Source organism: Loxodonta africana, assembly GCF_030014295.1.
Source record: "Loxodonta africana isolate mLoxAfr1 chromosome 26 unlocalized genomic scaffold, mLoxAfr1.hap2 SUPER_26_unloc_1, whole genome shotgun sequence".
In the NCBI taxonomy this organism is placed as follows: domain Eukaryota; kingdom Metazoa; phylum Chordata; class Mammalia; order Proboscidea; family Elephantidae; genus Loxodonta; species Loxodonta africana.
In genome coordinates, this window is record NW_026974840.1 from 3837011 (window position 1) to 3860423 (window position 23413).

Consider the following 23413-nt stretch of genomic DNA (forward strand, 5'->3'; position numbering starts at 1 on the left):
CTTGCCTACGGGAATCTCCGTTCAGGCGTATGCTGGCCTGCGGTATTCTCAATTTGGGCATATTCTCTCGCCTGCGGGACTTTCCTTTGGGCCTATTCTCGCCTGCGCAACTCTCCGTTCAGGACTATTCTCACCTGCGCAACTCTCCGTTCGGGACAATTCTGACCTGCAAAACTCTCCGTTCGGACCTAATCTAGCCTCTGGGAGTCTCCTTTGGGGTCTCCTGTTGCGTGCGGGGCTGCTCTATTCCAGCCTTTTGTGCTTACGGAGCTCCGATATTCGGTCCTGTTCTAGCATGTGGAGCTCCGCTACTCAGGCCTGATTGTGCGTGCGGGGCTCCGCTACTCGGGCCTGTTGGTGCATGCGGGGCTAAACTACTTGGGCCTGTTCGTGCATGCGGGGCTCCGCTACTCGGGTCTGTTCGTGCTTGCAGGGCTCTGCTACTCGGGCCTGTTCGTGCGTGCGGGGCTCCGCTATTCAGACCTGATAGTGTGTGCGGCGCTCCTCTATTCAGGCCTCTGCTTCCCTGCGGGACTCTATTCGGGCCTATACTTCCCTGCGGGACTCTGTTCGGGCCTATTCTGACCTGCGAGACTCTCCGTTCGCTCCTATCGTGGTCTGTGGGACCCTCGTTCGGGCCCAGTCTCGCAACGAGACCCTCTGTTCGGGCTTTTCTGGCCTGCGGGACTCTCCGTTCGGGCCTATTCTTGTGAGCGGGTCTCTATTCGGGCCTATTTTTGCCTAAGGGCTCCTCTATTCGGGCCTATTCTGGCCTGCGGGACTCTCCGTTCGGTCCTATTCTCACCTGGGGAACTCTCCGTTCGGGCCTTTCTGGCCTTCGGGACTCTGTTCGGGTCTCTTCTTGCCAGCGGGGCTCTTCGTTTGGGCCTATTCTTGCCTGCAGGACTCTGTTCGGGCCTCTTCTTGCCTGCACAGCCCCTCTACTCGGGCCTCTTTTTGCCTGCGGGACTCTGTCCAGGCCTATTGTTGCCCCCGGAAAACTCCGTTCGGTCCTATTTTGTCTTGTGGGACTCTGTTTGGGCCTATGCTTGCCTGCGGGAATCTCCTTTCAGGGTTATGCTGACCTGTGGGATTCTCAGTTTGGGCGTATTCTCGCCTGCAGGACATCTCTTCGGGCCTATTCTCGCCCGCGGGACCCTCCGTTCGGGCCTAATCTTGGGAGCGGGAGCGGGACTCCACTCGGGCCTATTCTTGCCTAGGGGCCTCTTCTATTCGTGCTTCTTCTTGCCAGTGGGACTCTGCTCAGGCCCGTTCTTGCCTGCAGGATTCTGCGTTCGGGCTTATTCTTGCTTGCCGGACAGTGTTCGGGCGTCTTCTTGCCTGCACGGCTCCACTACTCGGGCCTCATTTTGCCTTCGGGACACCGTTCGGGTCTATTCTTGCTCCGGGAATCTCCGTTTGGGCCTATGCTGGCCTGCTGGACTCTGTTCGGGCCTATGCTTGCCTGCGCGAATGACCGTTCGGGCCTATGTTGGCCTGCGGGACTCTCCGTTCGGACCTTTCTGGCCTGCGGGACTCTCCGTTCGGGCCTATTCTCTGGAGCGGGACTTTACTCGGGCCTATTCTTGCCTCCGGGGCTCGTCTATTCTTGCCTATTCTTACCTCCGGGAATCTCCGTTCTGGCCTGTTCGGGCCTGCGGGACTCTGTTCGGGCCTATGCTTGCTCCGGGAATCTCCGTTCGGGCGTACCCTGGCTTGCGGGACTCTGTTCGGGCCTATGCTTGCCTGCAGGAATCTCTATTCTTGCCTATTGTGGCCTGCAGGACTCTGTTTGGGCCTATGCTTGCCTGCGGGAATCTCCGTTCAGGCGTATGCTGGCCTGCGGGTCTCTCCGTTCGGGCCTATTCTTGCCTGCGGGACTCTCCGTTTGGGCGTATCCTTGCCTGCGGGACTCTGTTCGGGCCTCTTCTTGCCTGCACGGCTCCTCTACTCGGGCCTATTTTTGCCTGTGGGACTCTGATGGCGCCTTTCCTGCCTCCGACAATCTCCGTTCGGGCCTATTCTGGCCTGCGGGACTCTTCGTTGGGGCCTAGGCTTCCCTTCGGCAATCTCCGTTCAGGCGTACGCTGGCCTGCGGGACTCTGTTCGGGCCTTTGGTTGCTTTCGGAAATCCCCGTTCTGGTCTATTCTGGCCTGCGGAATTCTGTTCGGGGCTATTCTTGCTCCGGGAATCTCTGTTCGGGACTATTCTTGCTCCGGGAATCTCTGTTCGGGACTATTCTTGCTCCGGGAATCTCTGTTCGGGACTATTCTGGCCTGTGGGACTCTGTTCGGGCCCATGCCTGCCTGCGGGGCTCTCTGTTCAGGCCTTTTTCATCTACGGGACTCTCCGTTCGGGCCTATTCTCTGGAGCGGGACTTTAGTCGGGCCTACTCTTGCCTACGGGGCTCCTCTATTCTTGCCTCTGGGATTCTGTTCGGGCCTATTCTTGTCTGCGGGACTCTCCTTTTGAGCCTATTCTTGCCTGAGGGTTCTCCGTTCAGGGCTACTCTTGCCAGCGGGACTCTGTTCGTGCCTCATCTTGCCTGCATGGCTGCTCTACTCGGGCCTATTCTTGCCCGCGGGACTCTGTTCGGGCCTATCCTTGCTCCGGGAATCTCCGTTCGGGCATACCCTGGCCTGCGGGACTCCGTTCGGGCCTATTCTGGCCTGCCGGACTCTGTTTGGGCCTATGCTTGCCTGCAGGAATCTCTGTTCCGGCCTATTGTGGCCTGCAGGACTCTCCGTTGGGGCCTATTCTGGCCTGCGGGACTCTGTTTGGGCCTATGCTTGCCTACGGGAATCTCCGTTCAGGCGTATGCTGGCCTGCGGTATTCTCAATTTGGGCATATTCTCTCGCCTGCGGGACTTTCCTTTGGGCCTATTCTCGCCTGCGCAACTCTCCGTTCGGGACTATTCTCACCTGCGCAACTCTCCGTTCGGGACAATTCTGACCTGCAAAACTCTCCGTTCGGACCTAATCTAGCCTCTGGGAGTCTCCTTTGGGGTCTCCTGTTGTGTGCGGGGCTGCTCTATTCCAGCCTTTTGTGCTTACGGAGCTCCGATATTCGGTCCTGTTCTAGCATGCGGAGCTCCGCTACTCAGGCCTGATTGTGCGTGCGGGGCTCCGCTACTCGGGCCTGTTGGTGCATGCAGGGCTCCACTACTTGGGCCTGTTCGTGCATGCGGGGCTCCGCTATTCAGGCCTGATAGTGTGTGCGGGGCTCCTCTATTCAGGCCTGTCCTTCCCTGCGGGACTCTACTCGGGCCTATTCTGGCCTGCGAGACTCTCCGTTCGCTCCTATCGTGGTCTGCGGGACCCTCGTTCGGGCCCAGTCTCGCCTTCGAGACCCTCTGTTCGGGCTTTTCTGGCCTGCGGGACTCTCCGTTCGGGCCTATTCTTGTGAGCGGGTCTCTATTCGGGCCTATTTTTGCCTAAGGGCTCCTCTATTCGGGCCTATTCTGGCCTGCGGGACTCTCCGTTCGGGCCTATTCTCACCTGGGGAACTCTCCGTTCGGGCCTTTCTGGCCTTCGGGACTCTGTTCGGGTCTCTTCTTGCCAGCGGGGCTCTTCGTTTGGGCCTATTCTTGCCTGCAGGACTCTGTTCGGGCCTCTTCTTGCCTGCACAGCCCCTCTACTCGGGCCTATTTTTGCCTGCGGGACTCTGTCCAGGCCTATTGTTGCCCCCAGAAAACTCCGTTCGGTCCTATTCTGGCTTGTGGGACTCTGTTCGGGCGTATGCTTGCCTGCAGGAATCCACTTTCAGGGTTATGCTGACCTGTGGGATTCTCAGTTTGGGCGTATTCTCGCCTGCAGGACATCTCTTCGGGCCTATTCTCGGCCGCGGGACCCTCTGTTTGGTCGTTTCTGGCCTGCGGGACTCTCCGTTCAGGCCTAATCTTGGGAGCGGGACTCTACTCGGGCCTATTCTTGCCTAGGGGCCTCTTCTATTCGTGCTTCTTCTTGCCAGTGGGACTCTGCTCAGGCCCGTTCTTGCCTGCAGGATTCTGCGTTTGGGCTTATTCTTGCTTGCCGGACAGTGTTCGGGCGTCTTCTTGCCTGCACGGCTCCTCTACTCGGGCCTCATTTTGCCTTCGGGACACCGTTCGGGTCTATTCTTGGTCCGGGAATCTCCGTTCGGGCCTATGCTGGCCTGCTGGACTCTGTTCGGGCCTATGCTTGCCTGCGGGAATGACCGTTCGGGCCTATGTTGGCCTGCGGGACTCTCCGTTCGGGCCTATTCTCTGGAGCGGGACTTTACTCGGGCCTATTCTTGCCTCCGGGGCTCCTCTATTCTTGCCTATTCTTGCCTCCGGGAATCTCCGTTCTGGCCTGTTCGGGCCTGCGGGACTCTGTTCGGGCCTATGCTTGCCTGCAGGAATCTCTGTTCCGCCCTACTCTGGCCTGCGGGAATCTCCGTTCGGGCCTATTCTGGCCTGCGGGACTCTTTTCGGGCCTATTCTTGCTCCGGGAATCTCCGTTCGGGCGTACCCTGGCTTGCGGGACTCTGTTGGAGCCTATGCTTGCCTGCAGGAATCTCTATTCTGGCCTATTCTGGCCTGCAGGACTCTCCGTTCGGGCCTATTCTGGCCTGCAGGACTCTGTTTGGGCCTATGCTTGCCTGCGGGAATCTCCGTTCAGGCGTATGCTGGCCTGCGGGTCTCTCCATTCGGGCCTATTCTTGCCTGCGGGACTCTCCATTTGGGCGTATCCTTGCCTGCGGGACTCTGTTCGGGCCTCTTCTTGCCTGCACGGCTCCTCTACTCGGGCCTATTTTTGCCTGTGGGACTCTATTGGGGCCTATTCTTGCCTCCGACAATCTCCGTTCGGGCCTATTCTGGCCTGCGGGACTCTTCGTTGGGGCCTAGGCTTCCCTTCGGCAATCTCCGTTCAGGCGTATGCTGGCCTGCGGGACTCTGTTCGGGCCTTTGGTTGCTTTCGGAAATCCCCGTTCTGGTCTATTCTGGCCTGCGGAATTCTGTTCGGGGCTATTCTTGCTCCGGGAATCTCTGTTCGGGACTATTCTTGCTCCGGGAATCTCTGTTCGGGACTATTCTGGCCTGTGGGACTCTGTTCGGGCCCATGCCTGCCTGCGGGGCTCTCTGTTCAGGCCTTTTTCATCTACGGGACTCTCCGTTCGGGCCTATTCTCTGGAGCGGGACTTTAGTCGGGCCTACTCTTGCCTACGGGGCTCCTCTATTCTTGCCTCTGGGATTCTGTTCGGGCCTATTCTTGTCTGCGGGACTCTCCTTTTGAGCCTATTCTTGCCTGAGGGTTCTCCGTTCAGGGCTACTCTTGCCAGCGGGACTCTGTTCGTGCCTCATCTTGCCTGCATGGCTGCTCTACTCGGGCCTATTCTTGCCCGCGGGACTCTGTTCGGGCCTATCCTTGCTCCGGGAATCTCCGTTCGGGCATACCCTGGCCTGCGGGACTCCGTTCGGGCCTATTCTGGCCTGCCGGACTCTGTTTGGGCCTATGCTTGCCTGCAGGAATCTCTGTTCCGGCCTATTGTGGCCTGCAGGACTCTCCGTTGGGGCCTATTCTGGCCTGCGGGACTCTGTTTGGGCCTATGCTTGCCTACGGGAATCTCCGTTCAGGCGTATGCTGGCCTGCGGTATTCTCAATTTGGGCATATTCTCTCGCCTGCGGGACTTTCCTTTGGGCCTATTCTCGCCTGCGCAACTCTCCGTTCGGGACTATTCTCACCTGCGCAACTCTCCGTTCGGGACAATTCTGACCTGCAAAACTCTCCGTTCGGACCTAATCTAGCCTCTGGGAGTCTCCTTTGGGGTCTCCTGTTGTGTGCGGGGCTGCTCTATTCCAGCCTTTTGTGCTTACGGAGCTCCGATATTCGGTCCTGTTCTAGCATGCGGAGCTCCGCTACTCAGGCCTGATTGTGCGTGCGGGGCTCCGCTACTCGGGCCTGTTGGTGCATGCAGGGCTCCACTACTTGGGCCTGTTCGTGCATGCGGGGCTCCGCTATTCAGGCCTGATAGTGTGTGCGGGGCTCCTCTATTCAGGCCTGTCCTTCCCTGCGGGACTCTACTCGGGCCTATTCTGGCCTGCGAGACTCTCCGTTCGCTCCTATCGTGGTCTGCGGCACCCTCGTTCGGGCCCATTCTCGCCTTCGAGACCCTCTGTTCGGGCTTTTCTGGCCTGCGGGACTCTCCGTTCGGGCCTATTCTTGTGAGCGGGTCTCTATTCGGGCCTATTTTTGCCTAAGGGCTCCTCTATTCGGGCCTATTCTGGCCTGCGGGACTCTCCGTTCGGGCCTATTCTCACCTGGGGAACTCTCCGTTCGGGCCTTTCTGGCCTTCGGGACTCTGTTCGGGTCTCTTCTTGCCAGCGGGGCTCTTCGTTTGGGCCTATTCTTGCCTGCAGGACTCTGTTCGGGCCTCTTCTTGCCTGCACAGCCCCTCTACTCGGGCCTATTTTTGCCTGCGGGACTCTGTCCAGGCCTATTGTTGCCCCCAGAAAACTCCGTTCGGTCCTATTCTGGCTTGTGGGACTCTGTTCGGGCGTATGCTTGCCTGCAGGAATCCACTTTCAGGGTTATGCTGACCTGTGGGATTCTCAGTTTGGGCGTATTCTCGCCTGCAGGACATCTCTTCGGGCCTATTCTCGGCCGCGGGACCCTCTGTTTGGTCGTTTCTGGCCTGCGGGACTCTCCGTTCAGGCCTAATCTTGGGAGCGGGACTCTACTCGGGCCTATTCTTGCCTAGGGGCCTCTTCTATTCGTGCTTCTTCTTGCCAGTGGGACTCTGCTCAGGCCCGTTCTTGCCTGCAGGATTCTGCGTTTGGGCTTATTCTTGCTTGCCGGACAGTGTTCGGGCGTCTTCTTGCCTGCACGGCTCCTCTACTCGGGCCTCATTTTGCCTTCGGGACACCGTTCGGGTCTATTCTTGGTCCGGGAATCTCCGTTCGGGCCTATGCTGGCCTGCTGGACTCTGTTCGGGCCTATGCTTGCCTGCGGGAATGACCGTTCGGGCCTATGTTGGCCTGCGGGACTCTCCGTTCGGGCCCATTCTCTGGAGCGGGACTTTACTCGGGCCTATTCTTGCCTCCGGGGCTCCTCTATTCTTGCCTATTCTTGCCTCCGGGAATCTCCGTTCTGGCCTGTTCGGGCCTGCGGGACTCTGTTCGGGCCTATGCTTGCCTGCAGGAATCTCTGTTCCGCCCTACTCTGGCCTGCGGGAATCTCCGTTCGGGCCTATTCTGGCCTGCGGGACTCTTTTCGGGCCTATTCTTGCTCCGGGAATCTCCGTTCGGGCGTACCCTGGCTTGCGGGACTCTGTTGGAGCCTATGCTTGCCTGCAGGAATCTCTATTCTGGCCTATTCTGGCCTGCAGGACTCTCCGTTCGGGCCTATTCTGGCCTGCAGGACTCTGTTTGGGCCTATGCTTGCCTGCGGGAATCTCCGTTCAGGCGTATGCTGGCCTGCGGGTCTCTCCATTCGGGCCTATTCTTGCCTGCGGGACTCTCCATTTGGGCGTATCCTTGCCTGCGGGACTCTGTTCGGGCCTCTTCTTGCCTGCACGGCTCCTCTACTCGGGCCTATTTTTGCCTGTGGGACTCTATTGGGGCCTATTCTTGCCTCCGACAATCTCCGTTCGGGCCTATTCTGGCCTGCGGGACTCTTCGTTGGGGCCTAGGCTTCCCTTCGGCAATCTCCGTTCAGGCGTATGCTGGCCTGCGGGACTCTGTTCGGGCCTTTGGTTGCTTTCGGAAATCCCCGTTCTGGTCTATTCTGGCCTGCGGAATTCTGTTCGGGGCTATTCTTGCTCCGGGAATCTCTGTTCGGGACTATTCTTGCTCCGGGAATCTCTGTTCGGGACTATTCTGGCCTGTGGGACTCTGTTCGGGCCCATGCCTGCCTGCGGGGCTCTCTGTTCAGGCCTTTTTCATCTACGGGACTCTCCGTTCGGGCCTATTCTCTGGAGCGGGACTTTAGTCGGGCCTACTCTTGCCTACGGGGCTCCTCTATTCTTGCCTCTGGGATTCTGTTCGGGCCTATTCTTGTCTGCGGGACTCTCCTTTTGAGCCTATTCTTGCCTGAGGGTTCTCCGTTCAGGGCTACTCTTGCCAGCGGGACTCTGTTCGTGCCTCATCTTGCCTGCATGGCTGCTCTACTCGGGCCTATTCTTGCCCGCGGGACTCTGTTCGGGCCTATCCTTGCTCCGGGAATCTCCGTTCGGGCATACCCTGGCCTGCGGGACTCCGTTCGGGCCTATTCTGGCCTGCCGGACTCTGTTTGGGCCTATGCTTGCCTGCAGGAATCTCTGTTCCGGCCTATTGTGGCCTGCAGGACTCTCCGTTGGGGCCTATTCTGGCCTGCGGGACTCTGTTTGGGCCTATGCTTGCCTACGGGAATCTCCGTTCAGGCGTATGCTGGCCTGCGGTATTCTCAATTTGGGCATATTCTCTCGCCTGCGGGACTTTCCTTTGGGCCTATTCTCGCCTGCGCAACTCTCCGTTCGGGACTATTCTCACCTGCGCAACTCTCCGTTCGGGACAATTCTGACCTGCAAAACTCTCCGTTCGGACCTAATCTAGCCTCTGGGAGTCTCCTTTGGGGTCTCCTGTTGTGTGCGGGGCTGCTCTATTCCAGCCTTTTGTGCTTACGGAGCTCCGATATTCGGTCCTGTTCTAGCATGCGGAGCTCCGCTACTCAGGCCTGATTGTGCGTGCGGGGCTCCGCTACTCGGGCCTGTTGGTGCATGCAGGGCTCCACTACTTGGGCCTGTTCGTGCATGCGGGGCTCCGCTATTCAGGCCTGATAGTGTGTGCGGGGCTCCTCTATTCAGGCCTGTCCTTCCCTGCGGGACTCTACTCGGGCCTATTCTGGCCTGCGAGACTCTCCGTTCGCTCCTATCGTGGTCTGCGGCACCCTCGTTCGGGCCCATTCTCGCCTTCGAGACCCTCTGTTCGGGCTTTTCTGGCCTGCGGGACTCTCCGTTCGGGCCTATTCTTGTGAGCGGGTCTCTATTCGGGCCTATTTTTGCCTAAGGGCTCCTCTATTCGGGCCTATTCTGGCCTGCGGGACTCTCCGTTCGGGCCTATTCTCACCTGGGGAACTCTCCGTTCGGGCCTTTCTGGCCTTCGGGACTCTGTTCGGGTCTCTTCTTGCCAGCGGGGCTCTTCGTTTGGGCCTATTCTTGCCTGCAGGACTCTGTTCGGGCCTCTTCTTGCCTGCACAGCCCCTCTACTCGGGCCTATTTTTGCCTGCGGGACTCTGTCCAGGCCTATTGTTGCCCCCAGAAAACTCCGTTCGGTCCTATTCTGGCTTGTGGGACTCTGTTCGGGCGTATGCTTGCCTGCAGGAATCCACTTTCAGGGTTATGCTGACCTGTGGGATTCTCAGTTTGGGCGTATTCTCGCCTGCAGGACATCTCTTCGGGCCTATTCTCGGCCGCGGGACCCTCTGTTTGGTCGTTTCTGGCCTGCGGGACTCTCCGTTCAGGCCTAATCTTGGGAGCGGGACTCTACTCGGGCCTATTCTTGCCTAGGGGCCTCTTCTATTCGTGCTTCTTCTTGCCAGTGGGACTCTGCTCAGGCCCGTTCTTGCCTGCAGGATTCTGCGTTTGGGCTTATTCTTGCTTGCCGGACAGTGTTCGGGCGTCTTCTTGCCTGCACGGCTCCTCTACTCGGGCCTCATTTTGCCTTCGGGACACCGTTCGGGTCTATTCTTGGTCCGGGAATCTCCGTTCGGGCCTATGCTGGCCTGCTGGACTCTGTTCGGGCCTATGCTTGCCTGCGGGAATGACCGTTCGGGCCTATGTTGGCCTGCGGGACTCTCCGTTCGGGCCTATTCTCTGGAGCGGGACTTTACTCGGGCCTATTCTTGCCTCCGGGGCTCCTCTATTCTTGCCTATTCTTGCCTCCGGGAATCTCCGTTCTGGCCTGTTCGGGCCTGCGGGACTCTGTTCGGGCCTATGCTTGCCTGCAGGAATCTCTGTTCCGCCCTACTCTGGCCTGCGGGAATCTCCGTTCGGGCCTATTCTGGCCTGCGGGACTCTTTTCGGGCCTATTCTTGCTCCGGGAATCTCCGTTCGGGCGTACCCTGGCTTGCGGGACTCTGTTGGAGCCTATGCTTGCCTGCAGGAATCTCTATTCTGGCCTATTCTGGCCTGCAGGACTCTCCGTTCGGGCCTATTCTGGCCTGCAGGACTCTGTTTGGGCCTATGCTTGCCTGCGGGAATCTCCGTTCAGGCGTATGCTGGCCTGCGGGTCTCTCCGTTCGGGCCTATTCTTGCCTGCGGGACTCTCCATTTGGGCGTATCCTTGCCTGCGGGACTCTGTTCGGGCCTCTTCTTGCCTGCACGGCTCCTCTACTCGGGCCTATTTTTGCCTGTGGGACTCTATTGGGGCCTATTCTTGCCTCCGACAATCTCCGTTCGGGCCTATTCTGGCCTGCGGGACTCTTCGTTGGGGCCTAGGCTTCCCTTCGGCAATCTCCGTTCAGGCGTATGCTGGCCTGCGGGACTCTGTTCGGGCCTTTGGTTGCTTTCGGAAATCCCCGTTCTGGTCTATTCTGGCCTGCGGAATTCTGTTCGGGGCTATTCTTGCTCCGGGAATCTCTGTTCGGGACTATTCTTGCTCCGGGAATCTCTGTTCGGGACTATTCTGGCCTGTGGGACTCTGTTCGGGCCCATGCCTGCCTGCGGGGCTCTCTGTTCAGGCCTTTTTCATCTACGGGACTCTCCGTTCGGGCCTATTCTCTGGAGCGGGACTTTAGTCGGGCCTACTCTTGCCTACGGGGCTCCTCTATTCTTGCCTCTGGGATTCTGTTCGGGCCTATTCTTGTCTGCGGGACTCTCCTTTTGAGCCTATTCTTGCCTGAGGGTTCTCCGTTCAGGGCTACTCTTGCCAGCGGGACTCTGTTCGTGCCTCATCTTGCCTGCATGGCTGCTCTACTCGGGCCTATTCTTGCCTGCGGGACTCTGTTCGGGCCTATCCTTGCTCCGGGAATCTCCGTTCGGGCATTCCCTGGCCTGCGGGACTCCGTTCGGGCCTATTCTGGCCTGCGGGACTCTGTTTGGGCCTATGCTTGCCTGCAGGAATCTCTGTTCCGGCCTATTGTGGCCTGCAGGACTCTCCGTTGGGGCCTATTCTGGCCTGCGGGACTCTGTTTGGGCCTATGCTTGCCTACGGGAATCTCCGTTCAGGCGTATGCTGGCCTGCGGTATTCTCAATTTGGGCATATTCTCTCGCCTGCGGGACTTTACTTTGGGCCTATTCTCGCCTGCGCAACTCTCCGTTCGGGACTATTCTCACCTGCGCAACTCTCCGTTCGGGACAATTCTGACCTGCAAAACTCTCCGTTCGGACCTAATCTAGCCTCTGGGAGTCTCCTTTGGGGTCTCCTGTTGCGTGCGGGGCTGCTCTATTCCAGCCTTTTGTGCTTACGGAGCTCCGATATTCGGTCCTGTTCTAGCATGCGGAGCTCCGCTACTCAGGCCTGATTGTGCGTGCGGGGCTCCGCTACTCGGGCCTGTTGGTGCATGCAGGGCTCCACTACTTGGGCCTGTTCGTGCATGCGGGGCTCCGCTATTCAGGCCTGATAGTGTGTGCGGGGCTCCTCTATTCAGGCCTGTCCTTCCCTGCGGGACTCTATTCGGGCCTATTCTGGCCTGCGAGACTCTCCGATCGCTCCTATCGTGGTCTGCGGGACCCTCGTTCGGGCCCATTCTCGCCTTCGAGACCCTCTGTTCGGGCTTTTCTGGCCTGCGGGACTCTCCGTTCGGGCCTATTCTTGTGAGCGGGTCTCTATTCGGGCCTATTTTTGCCTAAGGGCTCCTCTATTCGGGCCTATTCTGGCCTGCGGGACTCTCCGTTCGGGCCTATTCTCACCTGGGGAACTCTCCGTTCGGGCCTTTCTGGCCTTCGGGACTCTGTTCGGGTCTCTTCTTGCCAGCGGGGCTCTTCGTTTGGGCCTATTCTTGCCTGCAGGACTCTGTTCGGGCCTCTTCTTGCCTGCACAGCCCCTCTACTCGGGCCTCTTTTTGCCTGCGGGACTCTGTCCAGGCCTATTGTTGCCCCCAGAAAACTCCGTTCGGTCCTATTCTGGCTTGTGGGACTCTGTTCGGGCGTATGCTTGCCTGCAGGAATCCACTTTCAGGGTTATGCTGACCTGTGGGATTCTCAGTTTGGGCGTATTCTCGCCTGCAGGACATCTCTTCGGGCCTATTCTCGGCCGCGGGACCCTCTGTTCGGTCGTTTCTGGCCTGCGGGACTCTCCGTTCAGGCCTAATCTTGGGAGCGGGACTCTACTCGGGCCTATTCTTGCCTAGGGGCCTCTTCTATTCGTGCTTCTTCTTGCCAGTGGGACTCTGCTCAGGCCCGTTCTTGCCTGCAGGATTCTGCGTTTGGGCTTATTCTTGCTTGCCGGACAGTGTTCGGGCGTCTTCTTGCCTGCACGGCTCCTCTACTCGGGCCTCATTTTGCCTTCGGGACACCGTTCGGGTCTATTCTTGGTCCGGGAATCTCCGTTCGGGCCTATGCTGGCCTGCTGGACTCTGTTCGGGCCTATGCTTGCCTGCGGGAATGACCGTTCGGGCCTATGTTGGCCTGCGGGACTCTCCGTTCGGGCCCATTCTCTGGAGCGGGACTTTACTCGGGCCTATTCTTGCCTCCGGGGCTCCTCTATTCTTGCCTATTCTTGCCTCCGGGAATCTCCGTTCTGGCCTGTTCGGGCCTGCGGGACTCTGTTCGGGCCTATGCTTGCCTGCAGGAATCTCTGTTCCGGCCTATTGTGGCCTGCAGGACTCTCCGTTGGGGCCTATTCTGGCCCGCGGGACTCTGTTTGGGCCTATGCTTGCCTACGGGAATCTCCGTTCAGGCGTATGCTGGCCTGCGGTATTCTCAATTTGGGCATATTCTCTCGCCTGCGGGACTTTCCTTTGGGCCTATTCTCGCCTGCGCAACTCTCCGTTCGGGACTATTCTCACCTGCGCAACTCTCCGTTCGGGACAATTCTGACCTGCAAAACTCTCCGTTCGGACCTAATCTAGCCTCTGGGAGTCTCCTTTGGGGTCTCCTGTTGCGTGCGGGGCTGCTCTATTCCAGCCTTTTGTGCTTACGGAGCTCCGATATTCGGTCCTGTTCTAGCATGCGGAGCTCCGCTACTCAGGCCTGATTGTGCGTGCGGGGCTCCGCTACTCGGGCCTGTTGGTGCATGCAGGGCTCCACTACTTGGGCCTGTTCGTGCATGCGGGGCTCCGCTATTCAGGCCTGATAGTGTGTGCGGGGCTCCTCTATTCAGGCCTGTCCTTCCCTGCGGGACTCTATTCGGGCCTATTCTGGCCTGCGAGACTCTCCGATCGCTCCTATCGTGGTCTGCGGGACCCTCGTTCGGGCCCATTCTCGCCTTCGAGACCCTCTGTTCGGGCTTTTCTGGCCTGCGGGACTCTCCGTTCGGGCCTATTCTTGTGAGCGGGTCTCTATTCGGGCCTATTTTTGCCTAAGGGCTCCTCTATTCGGGCCTATTCTGGCCTGCGGGACTCTCCGTTCGGGCCTATTCTCACCTGGGGAACTCTCCGTTCGGGCCTTTCTGGCCTTCGGGACTCTGTTCGGGTCTCTTCTTGCCAGCGGGGCTCTTCGTTTGGGCCTATTCTTGCCTGCAGGACTCTGTTCGGGCCTCTTCTTGCCTGCACAGCCCCTCTACTCGGGCCTCTTTTTGCCTGCGGGACTCTGTCCAGGCCTATTGTTGCCCCCAGAAAACTCCGTTCGGTCCTATTCTGGCTTGTGGGACTCTGTTCGGGCGTATGCTTGCCTGCAGGAATCCACTTTCAGGGTTATGCTGACCTGTGGGATTCTCAGTTTGGGCGTATTCTCGCCTGCAGGACATCTCTTCGGGCCTATTCTCGGCCGCGGGACCCTCTGTTCGGTCGTTTCTGGCCTGCGGGACTCTCCGTTCAGGCCTAATCTTGGGAGCGGGACTCTACTCGGCCTATTCTTGCCTAGGGGCCTCTTCTATTCGTGCTTCTTCTTGCCAGTGGGACTCTGCTCAGGCCCGTTCTTGCCTGCAGGATTCTGCGTTTGGGCTTATTCTTGCTTGCCGGACAGTGTTCGGGCGTCTTCTTGCCTGCACGGCTCCTCTACTCGGGCCTCATTTTGCCTTCGGGACACCGTTCGGGTCTATTCTTGGTCCGGGAATCTCCGTTCGGGCCTATGCTGGCCTGCTGGACTCTGTTCGGGCCTATGCTTGCCTGCGGGAATGACCGTTCGGGCCTATGTTGGCCTGCGGGACTCTCCGTTCGGGCCCATTCTCTGGAGCGGGACTTTACTCGGGCCTATTCTTGCCTCCGGGGCTCCTCTATTCTTGCCTATTCTTGCCTCCGGGAATCTCCGTTCTGGCCTGTTCGGGCCTGCGGGACTCTGTTCGGGCCTATGCTTGCCTGCAGGAATCTCTGTTCCGCCCTACTCTGGCCTGCGGGACTCTCCGTTCGGGCCTATTCTGGCCTGCGGGACTCTTTTCGGGCCTATTCTTGCTCCGGGAATCTCCGTTCGGGCGTACCCTGGCTTGCGGGACTCTGTTGGAGCCTATGCTTGCCTGCAGGAATCTCTATTCTGGCCTATTCTGGCCTGCAGGACTCTCCGTTCGGGCCTATTCTGGCCTGCAGGACTCTGTTTGGGCCGATGCTTGCCTGCGGGAATCTCCGTTCAGGCGTATGCTGGCCTGCGGGTCTCTCCGTTCGGGCCTATTCTTGCCTGCGGGACTCTCCATTTGGGCGTATCCTTGCCTGCGGGACTCTGTTCGGGCCTCTTCTTGCCTGCACGGCTCCTCTACTCGGGCCTATTTTTGCCTGTGGGACTCTATTGGGGCCTATTCTTGCCTCCGACAATCTCCGTGCGGGCCTATTCTGGCCTGCGGGACTCTTCGTTGGGGCCTAGGCTTCCCTTCGGCAATCTCCGTTCAGGCGTATGCTGGCCTGCGGGACTCTGTTCGGGCCTTTGGTTGCTTTCGGAAATCCCCGTTCTGGTCTATTCTGGCCTGCGGAATTCTGTTCGGGGCTATTCTTGCTCCGGGAATCTCTGTTCGGGACTATTCTTGCTCCGGGAATCTCTGTTCGGGACTATTCTGGCCTGTGGGACTCTGTTCGGGCCCATGCCTGCCTGCGGGGCTCTCTGTTCAGGCCTTTTTCATCTACGGGACTCTCCGTTCGGGCCTATTCTCTGGAGCGGGACTTTAGTCGGGCCTACTCTTGCCTACGGGGCTCCTCTATTCTTGCCTCTGGGATTCTGTTCGGGCCTATTCTTGTCTGCGGGACTCTCCTTTTGAGCCTATTCTTGCCTGAGGGTTCTCCGTTCAGGGCTACTCTTGCCAGCGGGACTCTGTTCGTGCCTCATCTTGCCTGCATGGCTGCTCTACTCGGGCCTATTCTTGCCCGCGGGACTCTGTTCGGGCCTATCCTTGCTCCGGGAATCTCCGTTCGGGCATTCCCTGGCCTGCGGGACTCCGTTGGGGCCTATTCTGGCCTGCGGGACTCTGTTTGGGCCTATGCTTGCCTGCAGGAATCTCTGTTCCGGCCTATTGTGGCCTGCAGGACTCTCCGTTGGGGCCTATTCTGGCCTGCGGGACTCTGTTTGGGCCTATGCTTGCCTACGGGAATCTCCGTTCAGGCGTATGCTGGCCTGCGGTATTCTCAATTTGGGCATATTCTCTCGCCTGCGGGACTTTCCTTTGGGCCTATTCTCGCCTGCGCAACTCTCCGTTCGGGACTATTCTCACCTGCGCAACTCTCCGTTCGGGACAATTCTGACCTGCAAAACTCTCCGTTCGGACCTAATCTAGCCTCTGGGAGTCTCCTTTGGGGTCTCCTGTTGCGTGCGGGGCTGCTCTATTCCAGCCTTTTGTGCTTACGGAGCTCCGATATTCGGTCCTGTTCTAGCATGCGGAGCTCCGCTACTCAGGCCTGATTGTGCGTGCGGGGCTCCGCTACTCGGGCCTGTTGGTGCATGCAGGGCTCCACTACTTGGGCCTGTTCGTGCATGCGGGGCTCCGCTATTCAGGCCTGATAGTGTGTGCGGGGCTCCTCTATTCAGGCCTGTCCTTCCCTGCGGGACTCTATTCGGGCCTATTCTGGCCTGCGAGACTCTCCGATCGCTCCTATCGTGGTCTGCGGGACCCTCGTTCGGGCCCATTCTCGCCTTCGAGACCCTCTGTTCGGGCTTTTCTGGCCTGCGGGACTCTCCGTTCGGGCCTATTCTTGTGAGCGGGTCTCTATTCGGGCCTATTTTTGCCTAAGGGCTCCTCTATTCGGGCCTATTCTGGCCTGCGGGACTCTCCGTTCGGGCCTATTCTCACCTGGGGAACTCTCCGTTCGGGCCTTTCTGGCCTTCGGGACTCTGTTCGGGTCTCTTCTTGCCAGCGGGGCTCTTCGTTTGGGCCTATTCTTGCCTGCAGGACTCTGTTCGGGCCTCTTCTTGCCTGCACAGCCCCTCTACTCGGGCCTCTTTTTGCCTGCGGGACTCTGTCCAGGCCTATTGTTGCCCCCAGAAAACTCCGTTCGGTCCTATTCTGGCTTGTGGGACTCTGTTCGGGCGTATGCTTGCCTGCAGGAATCCACTTTCAGGGTTATGCTGACCTGTGGGATTCTCAGTTTGGGCGTATTCTCGCCTGCAGGACATCTCTTCGGGCCTATTCTCGGCCGCGGGACCCTCTGTTCGGTCGTTTCTGGCCTGCGGGACTCTCCGTTCAGGCCTAATCTTGGGAGCGGGACTCTACTCGGGCCTATTCTTGCCTAGGGGCCTCTTCTATTCGTGCTTCTTCTTGCCAGTGGGACTCTGCTCAGGCCCGTTCTTGCCTGCAGGATTCTGCGTTTGGGCTTATTCTTGCTTGCCGGACAGTGTTCGGGCGTCTTCTTGCCTGCACGGCTCCTCTACTCGGGCCTCATTTTGCCTTCGGGACACCGTTCGGGTCTATTCTTGGTCCGGGAATCTCCGTTCGGGCCTATGCTGGCCTGCTGGACTCTGTTCGGGCCTATGCTTGCCTGCGGGAATGACTGTTCGGGCCTATGTTGGCCTGCGGGACTCTCCGTTCGGGCCTATTCTCTGGAGCGGGACTTTACTCGGGCCTATTCTTGCCTCCGGGGCTCCTCTATTCTTGCCTATTCTTGCCTCCGGGAATCTCCGTTCTGGCCTGTTCGGGCCTGCGGGACTCTGTTCGGGCCTATGCTTGCCTGCAGGAATCTCTGTTCCGCCCTACTCTGGCCTGCGGGACTCTCCGTTCGGGCCTATTCTGGCCTGCGGGACTCTTTTCGGGCCTATTCTTGCTCCGGGAATCTCCGTTCGGGCGTACCCTGGCTTGCGGGACTCTGTTGGAGCCTATGCTTGCCTGCAGGAATCTCTATTCTGGCCTATTCTGGCCTGCAGGACTCTCCGTTTGGGCCTATTCTGGCCTGCAGGACTCTGTTTGGGCCTATGCTTGCCTGCGGGAATCTCCGTTCAGGCGTATGCTGGCCTGCGGGTCTCTCCGTTCGGGCCTATTCTTGCCTGCGGGACTCTCCATTTGGGCGTATCCTAGCCTGCGGGACTCTGTTCGGGCCTCTTCTTGCCTGCACGGCTCCTCTACTCGGGCCTATTTTTGCCTGTGGGACTCTATTGGGGCCTATTCTTGCCTCCGACAATCTCCGTTCGGGCCTATTCTGGCCTGCGGGACTCTTCGTTGGGGCCTAGGCTTCCCTTCGGCAATCTCCGTTCAGGCGTATGCTGGCCTGCGGGACTCTGTTCGGGCCTTTGGTTGCTTTCGGAAATCCCCGTTCTGGTCTATTCTGGCCTGCGGAATTCTGTTCGGGGCTATTCTTGCTCCGGGAATCTCTGTTCGGGACTATTCTGGCCTGTGGGACTCTGTTCGGGCCCATGCCTGCCTGCGGGGCTCTCTGTTCAGGCCTTTTTCATCTACGGGACTCTCCGTTCGGGCCTATTCTCTGGAGCGGGACTTTAGTCGGGCCTACTCTTGCCTACGGGGCTCCTCTATTCTTGCCTCTGGGATTCTGTTCGGGCCTATTCTTGTCTGCGGGACTTTCCTTTTGAGCCTATTCTTGCCTGAGGGTTCTCCGTTCAGGGCTACTCTTGCCAGCGGGACTCTGTTCGTGCCTCATCTTGCCTGCATGGCTGCTCTACTCGGGCCTATTCTTGCCCCCGGGACTCTGTTCGGGCCTATCCTTGCTCCGGAAATCTCCGTTCGGGCATACCCTGGCCTGCGGGACTCCGTTGGGGCCTATTCTGGCCTGCGGGACTCTGGGCCTATGCTTGCCTGCAGGAATCTCTGTTCCGGCCTATTGTGGCCTGCAGGACTCTCCGTTGGGGCCTATTCTGGCCCGCGGGACTCTGTTTGGGCCTATGCTTGCCTACGGGAATCTCCGTTCAGGCGTATGCTGGCCTGCGGTATTCTCAATTTGGGCATATTCTCTCGCCTGCGGGACTTTCCTTTGGGCCTATTCTCGCCTGCGCAACTCTCCGTTCGGGACTATTCTTGCCTGCGGGTCTCTCCGTTCGGGACAATTCTGACCTGCAAAACTCTCCGTTCGGACCTAATCTAGCCTCTGGGAGTCTCCTTTGGGGTCTCCTGTTGCGTGCGGGGCTGCTCTATTCCAGCCTTTTGTGCTTACGGAGCTCCGATATTCGGTCCTGTTCTAGCATGCGGAGCTCCGCTACTCAGGCCTGATTGTGCGTGCGGGGCTCCGCTACTCGGGCCTGTTGGTGCATGCAGGGCTCCACTACTTGGGCCTGTTCGTGCATGCGGGGCTCCGCTATTCAGGCCTGATAGTGTGTGCGGGGCTCCTCTATTCAGGCCTGTCCTTCCCTGCGGGACTCTATTCGGGCCTATTCTGGCCTGCGAGACTCTCCGTTCGCTCCTATCGTGGTCTGCGGGACCCTCGTTCGGGCCCATTCTCGCCTTCGAGACCCTCTGTTCGGGCTTTTCTGGCCTGCGGGACTCTCCGTTCGGGCCTATTCTTGTGAGCGGGTCTCTATTCGGGCCTATTTTTGCCTAAGGGCTCCTCTATTCGGGCCTATTCTGGCCTGCGGGACTCTCCGTTCGGGCCTATTCTCACCTGGGGAACTCTCCGTTCGGGCCTTTCTGGCCTTCGGGACTCTGTTCGGGTCTCTTCTTGCCAGCGGGGCTCTTCGTTTGGGCCTATTCTTGCCTGCAGGACTCTGTTCGGGCCTCTTCTTGCCTGCACAGCCCCTCTACTCGGGCCTATTTTTGCCTGCGGGACTCTGTCCAGGCCTATTGTTGCCCCCAGAAAACTCCGTTCGGTCCTATTCTGGCTTGTGGGACTCTGTTCGGGCATATGCTTGCCTGCAGGAATCCACTTTCAGGGTTATGCTGACCTGTGGGATTCTCAGTTTGGGCGTATTCTCGCCTGCAGGACATCTCTTCGGGCCTATTCTCGGCCGCGGGACCCTCTGTTCGGTCGTTTCTGGCCTGCGGGACTCTCCGTTCAGGCCTAATCTTGGGAGCGGGACTCTACTCGGGCCTATTCTTGCCTAGGGGCCTCTTCTATTCGTGCTTATTCTTGCCAGTGGGACTCTGCTCAGGCCCGTTCTTGCCTGCAGGATTCTGCGTTTGGGCTTATTCTTGCTTGCCGGACAGTGTTCGGGCGTCTTCTTGCCTGCACGGCTCCTCTACTCGGGCCTCATTTTGCCTTCGGGACACCGTTCGGGTCTATTCTTGGTCCGGGAATCTCCGTTCGGGCCTATGCTGGCCTGCTGGACTCTGTTCGGGCCTATGCTTGCCTGCGGGAATGACCGTTCGGGCCTATGTTGGCCTGCGGGACTCTCCGTTCGGGCCTATTCTCTGGAGCGGGACTTTACTCGGGCCTATTCTTGCCTCCGGGGCTCCTCTATTCTTGCCTATTCTTGCCTCCTGGAATCTCCGTTCTGGCCTGTTCGGGCCTGCGGGACTCTGTTCGGGCCTATGCTTGCCTGCAGGAATCTCTGTTCCGCCCTACTCTGGCCTGCGGAAATCTCCGTTCGGGCCTATTCTGGCCTGCGGGACTCTTTTCGGGCCTATTCTTGCTCCGGGAATCTCCGTTCGGGCGTACCCTGGCTTGCGGGACTCTGTTGGAACCTATGCTTGCCTGCAGGAATCTCTATTCTGGCCTATTCTGGCCTGCAGGACTCTCCGTTCGGGCCTATTCTGGCCTGCAGGACTCTGTTTGGGCCTATGCTTGCCTGCGGGAATCTCCGTTCAGGCGTATGCTGGCCTGCGGGTCTCTCCGTTCGGGCCTGTTCTTGCCTGCGGGACTCTCCATTTGGGCGTATCCTTGCCTGCGGGACTCTGTTCGGGCCTCTTCTTGCCTGCACGGCTCCTCTACTCGGGCCTATTTTTGCCTGTGGGACTCTATTGGGGCCTATTCTTGCCTCCGACAATCTCCGTTCGGGCCTATTCTGGCCTGCGGGACTCTTCGTTGGGGCCTAGGCTTCCCTTCGGCAATCTCCGTTCAGGCGTATGCTGGCCTGCGGGACTCTGTTCGGGCCTTTGGTTGCTTTCGGAAATCCCCGTTCTGGTCTATTCTGGCCTGCGGAATTCTGTTCGGGGCTATTCTTGCTCCGGGAATCTCTGTTCGGGACTATTCTTGCTCCGGGAATCTCTGTTCGGGACTATTCTGGCCTGTGGGACTCTGTTCGGGCCCATGCCTGCCTGCGGGGCTCTCTGTTCAGGCCTTTTTCATCTACGGGACTCTCCGTTCGGGCCTATTCTCTGGAGCGGGACTTTAGTCGGGCCTACTCTTGCCTACGGGGCTCCTCTATTCTTGCCTCTGGGATTCTGTTCGGGCCTATTCTTGTCTGCGGGACTCTCCTTTTGAGCCTATTCTTGCCTGAGGGTTCTCCGTTCAGGGCTACTCTTGCCAGCGGGACTCTGTTCGTGCCTCATCTTGCCTGCATGGCTGCTCTACTCGGGCCTATTCTTGCCCCCGGGACTCTGTTCGGGCCTATCCTTGCTCCGGAAATCTCCGTTCGGGCATACCCTGGCCTGCGGGACTCCGTTCGGGCCTATTCTGGCCTGCGGGACTCTGTTTGGGCCTATGCTTGCCTGCAGGAATCTCTGTTCCGGCCTATTGTGGCCTGCAGGACTCTCCGTTGGGGCCTATTCTGGCCTGCGGGACTCTGTTTGGGCCTATGCTTGCCTACGGGAATCTCCGTTCAGGCGTATGCTGGCCTGCGGTATTCTCAATTTGGGCATATTCTCTCGCCTGCGGGACTTTCCTTTGGGCCTATTCTCGCCTGCGCAACTCTCCGTTCGGGACAATTCTGACCTGCAAAACTCTCCGTTCGGACCTAATCTAGCCTCTGGGAGTCTCCTTTGGGGTCTCCTGTTGCGTGCGGGGCTGCTCTATTCCAGCCTTTTGTGCTTACGGAGCTCCGATATTCGGTCCTGTTCTAGCATGCGGAGCTCCGCTACTCAGGCCTGATTGTGCGTGCGGGGCTCCGCTACTCGGGCCTGTTGGTGCATGCAGGGCTCCACTACTTGGGCCTGTTCGTGCATGCGGGGCTCCGCTATTCAGGCCTGATAGTGTGTGCGGGGCTCCTCTATTCAGGCCTGTCCTTCCCTGCGGGACTCTATTCGGGCCTATTCTGGCCTGCGAGACTCTCCGTTCGCTCCTATCGTGGTCTGCGGGACCCTCGTTCGGGCCCATTCTCGCCTTCGAGACCCTCTGTTCGGGCTTTTCTGGCCTGCGGGACTCTGTTCGGGTCTCTTCTTGCCAGCGGGGCTCTTCGTTTGGGCCTATTCTTGCCTGCAGGACTCTGTTCGGGCCTCTTCTTGCCTGCACAGCCCCTCTACTCGGGCCTCTTTTTGCCTGCGGGACTCTGTCCAGGCCTATTGTTGCCCCCAGAAAACTCCGTTCGGTCCTATTCTGGCTTGTGGGACTCTGTTCGGGCGTATGCTTGCCTGCAGGAATCCACTTTCAGGGTTATGCTGACCTGTGGGATTCTCAGTTTGGGCGTATTCTCGCCTGCAGGACATCTCTTCGGGCCTATTCTCGGCCGCGGGACCCTCTGTTCGGTCGTTTCTGGCCTGCGGGACTCTCCGTTCAGGCCTAATCTTGGGAGCGGGACTCTACTCGGGCCTATTCTTGCCTAGGGGCCTCTTCTATTCGTGCTTATTCTTGCCAGTGGGACTCTGCTCAGGCCCGTTCTTGCCTGCAGGATTCTGCGTTTGGGCTTATTCTTGCTTGCCGGACAGTGTTCGGGCGTCTTCTTGCCTGCACGGCTCCTCTACTCGGGCCTCATTTTGCCTTCGGGACACCGTTCGGGTCTATTCTTGGTCCGGGAATCTCCGTTCGGGCCTATGCTGGCCTGCTGGACTCTGTTCGGGCCTATGCTTGCCTGCGGGAATGACCGTTCGGGCCTATGTTGGCCTGCGGGACTCTCCGTTCGGGCCCATTCTCTGGAGCGGGACTTTACTCGGGCCTATTCTTGCCTCCGGGGCTCCTCTATTCTTGCCTATTCTTGCCTCCGGGAATCTCCGTTCTGGCCTGTTCGGGCCTGCGGGACTCTGTTCGGGCCTATGCTTGCCTGCAGGAATCTCTGTTCCGCCCTACTCTGGCCTGCGGGACTCTCCGTTCGGGCCTATTCTGGCCTGCGGGACTCTTTTCGGGCCTATTCTTGCTCCGGGAATCTCCGTTCGGGCGTACCCTGGCTTGCGGGACTCTGTTGGAGCCTATGCTTGCCCGCAGGAATCTCTATTCTGGCCTATTCTGGCCTGCAGGACTCTCCGTTTGGGCCTATTCTGGCCTGCAGGACTCTGTTTGGGCCTATGCTTGCCTGCGGGAATCTCCGTTCAGGCGTATGCTGGCCTGCGGGTCTCTCCGTTCGGGCCTATTCTTGCCTGCGGGACTCTCCATTTGGGCGTATCCTTGCCTGCGGGACTCTGTTCGGGCCTCTTCTTGCCTGCACGGCTCCTCTACTCGGGCCTATTTTTGCCTGTGGGACTCTATTGGGGCCTATTCTTGCCTCCGACAATCTCCGTGCGGGCCTATTCTGGCCTGCGGGACTCTTCGTTGGGGCCTAGGCTTCCCTTCGGCAATCTCCGTTCAGGCGTATGCTGGCCTGCGGGACTCTGTTCGGGCCTTTGGTTGCTTTCGGAAATCCCCGTTCTGGTCTATTCTGGCCTGCGGAATTCTGTTCGGGGCTATTCTTGCTCCGGGAATCTCTGTTCGGGACTATTCTTGCTCCGGGAATCTCTGTTCGGGACTATTCTGGCCTGTGGGACTCTGTTCGGGCCCATGCCTGCCTGCGGGGCTCTCTGTTCAGGCCTTTTTCATCTACGGGACTCTCCGTTCGGGCCTATTCTCTGGAGCGGGACTTTAGTCGGGCCTACTCTTGCCTACGGGGCTCCTCTATTCTTGCCTCTGGGATTCTGTTCGGGCCTATTCTTGTCTGCGGGACTCTCCTTTTGAGCCT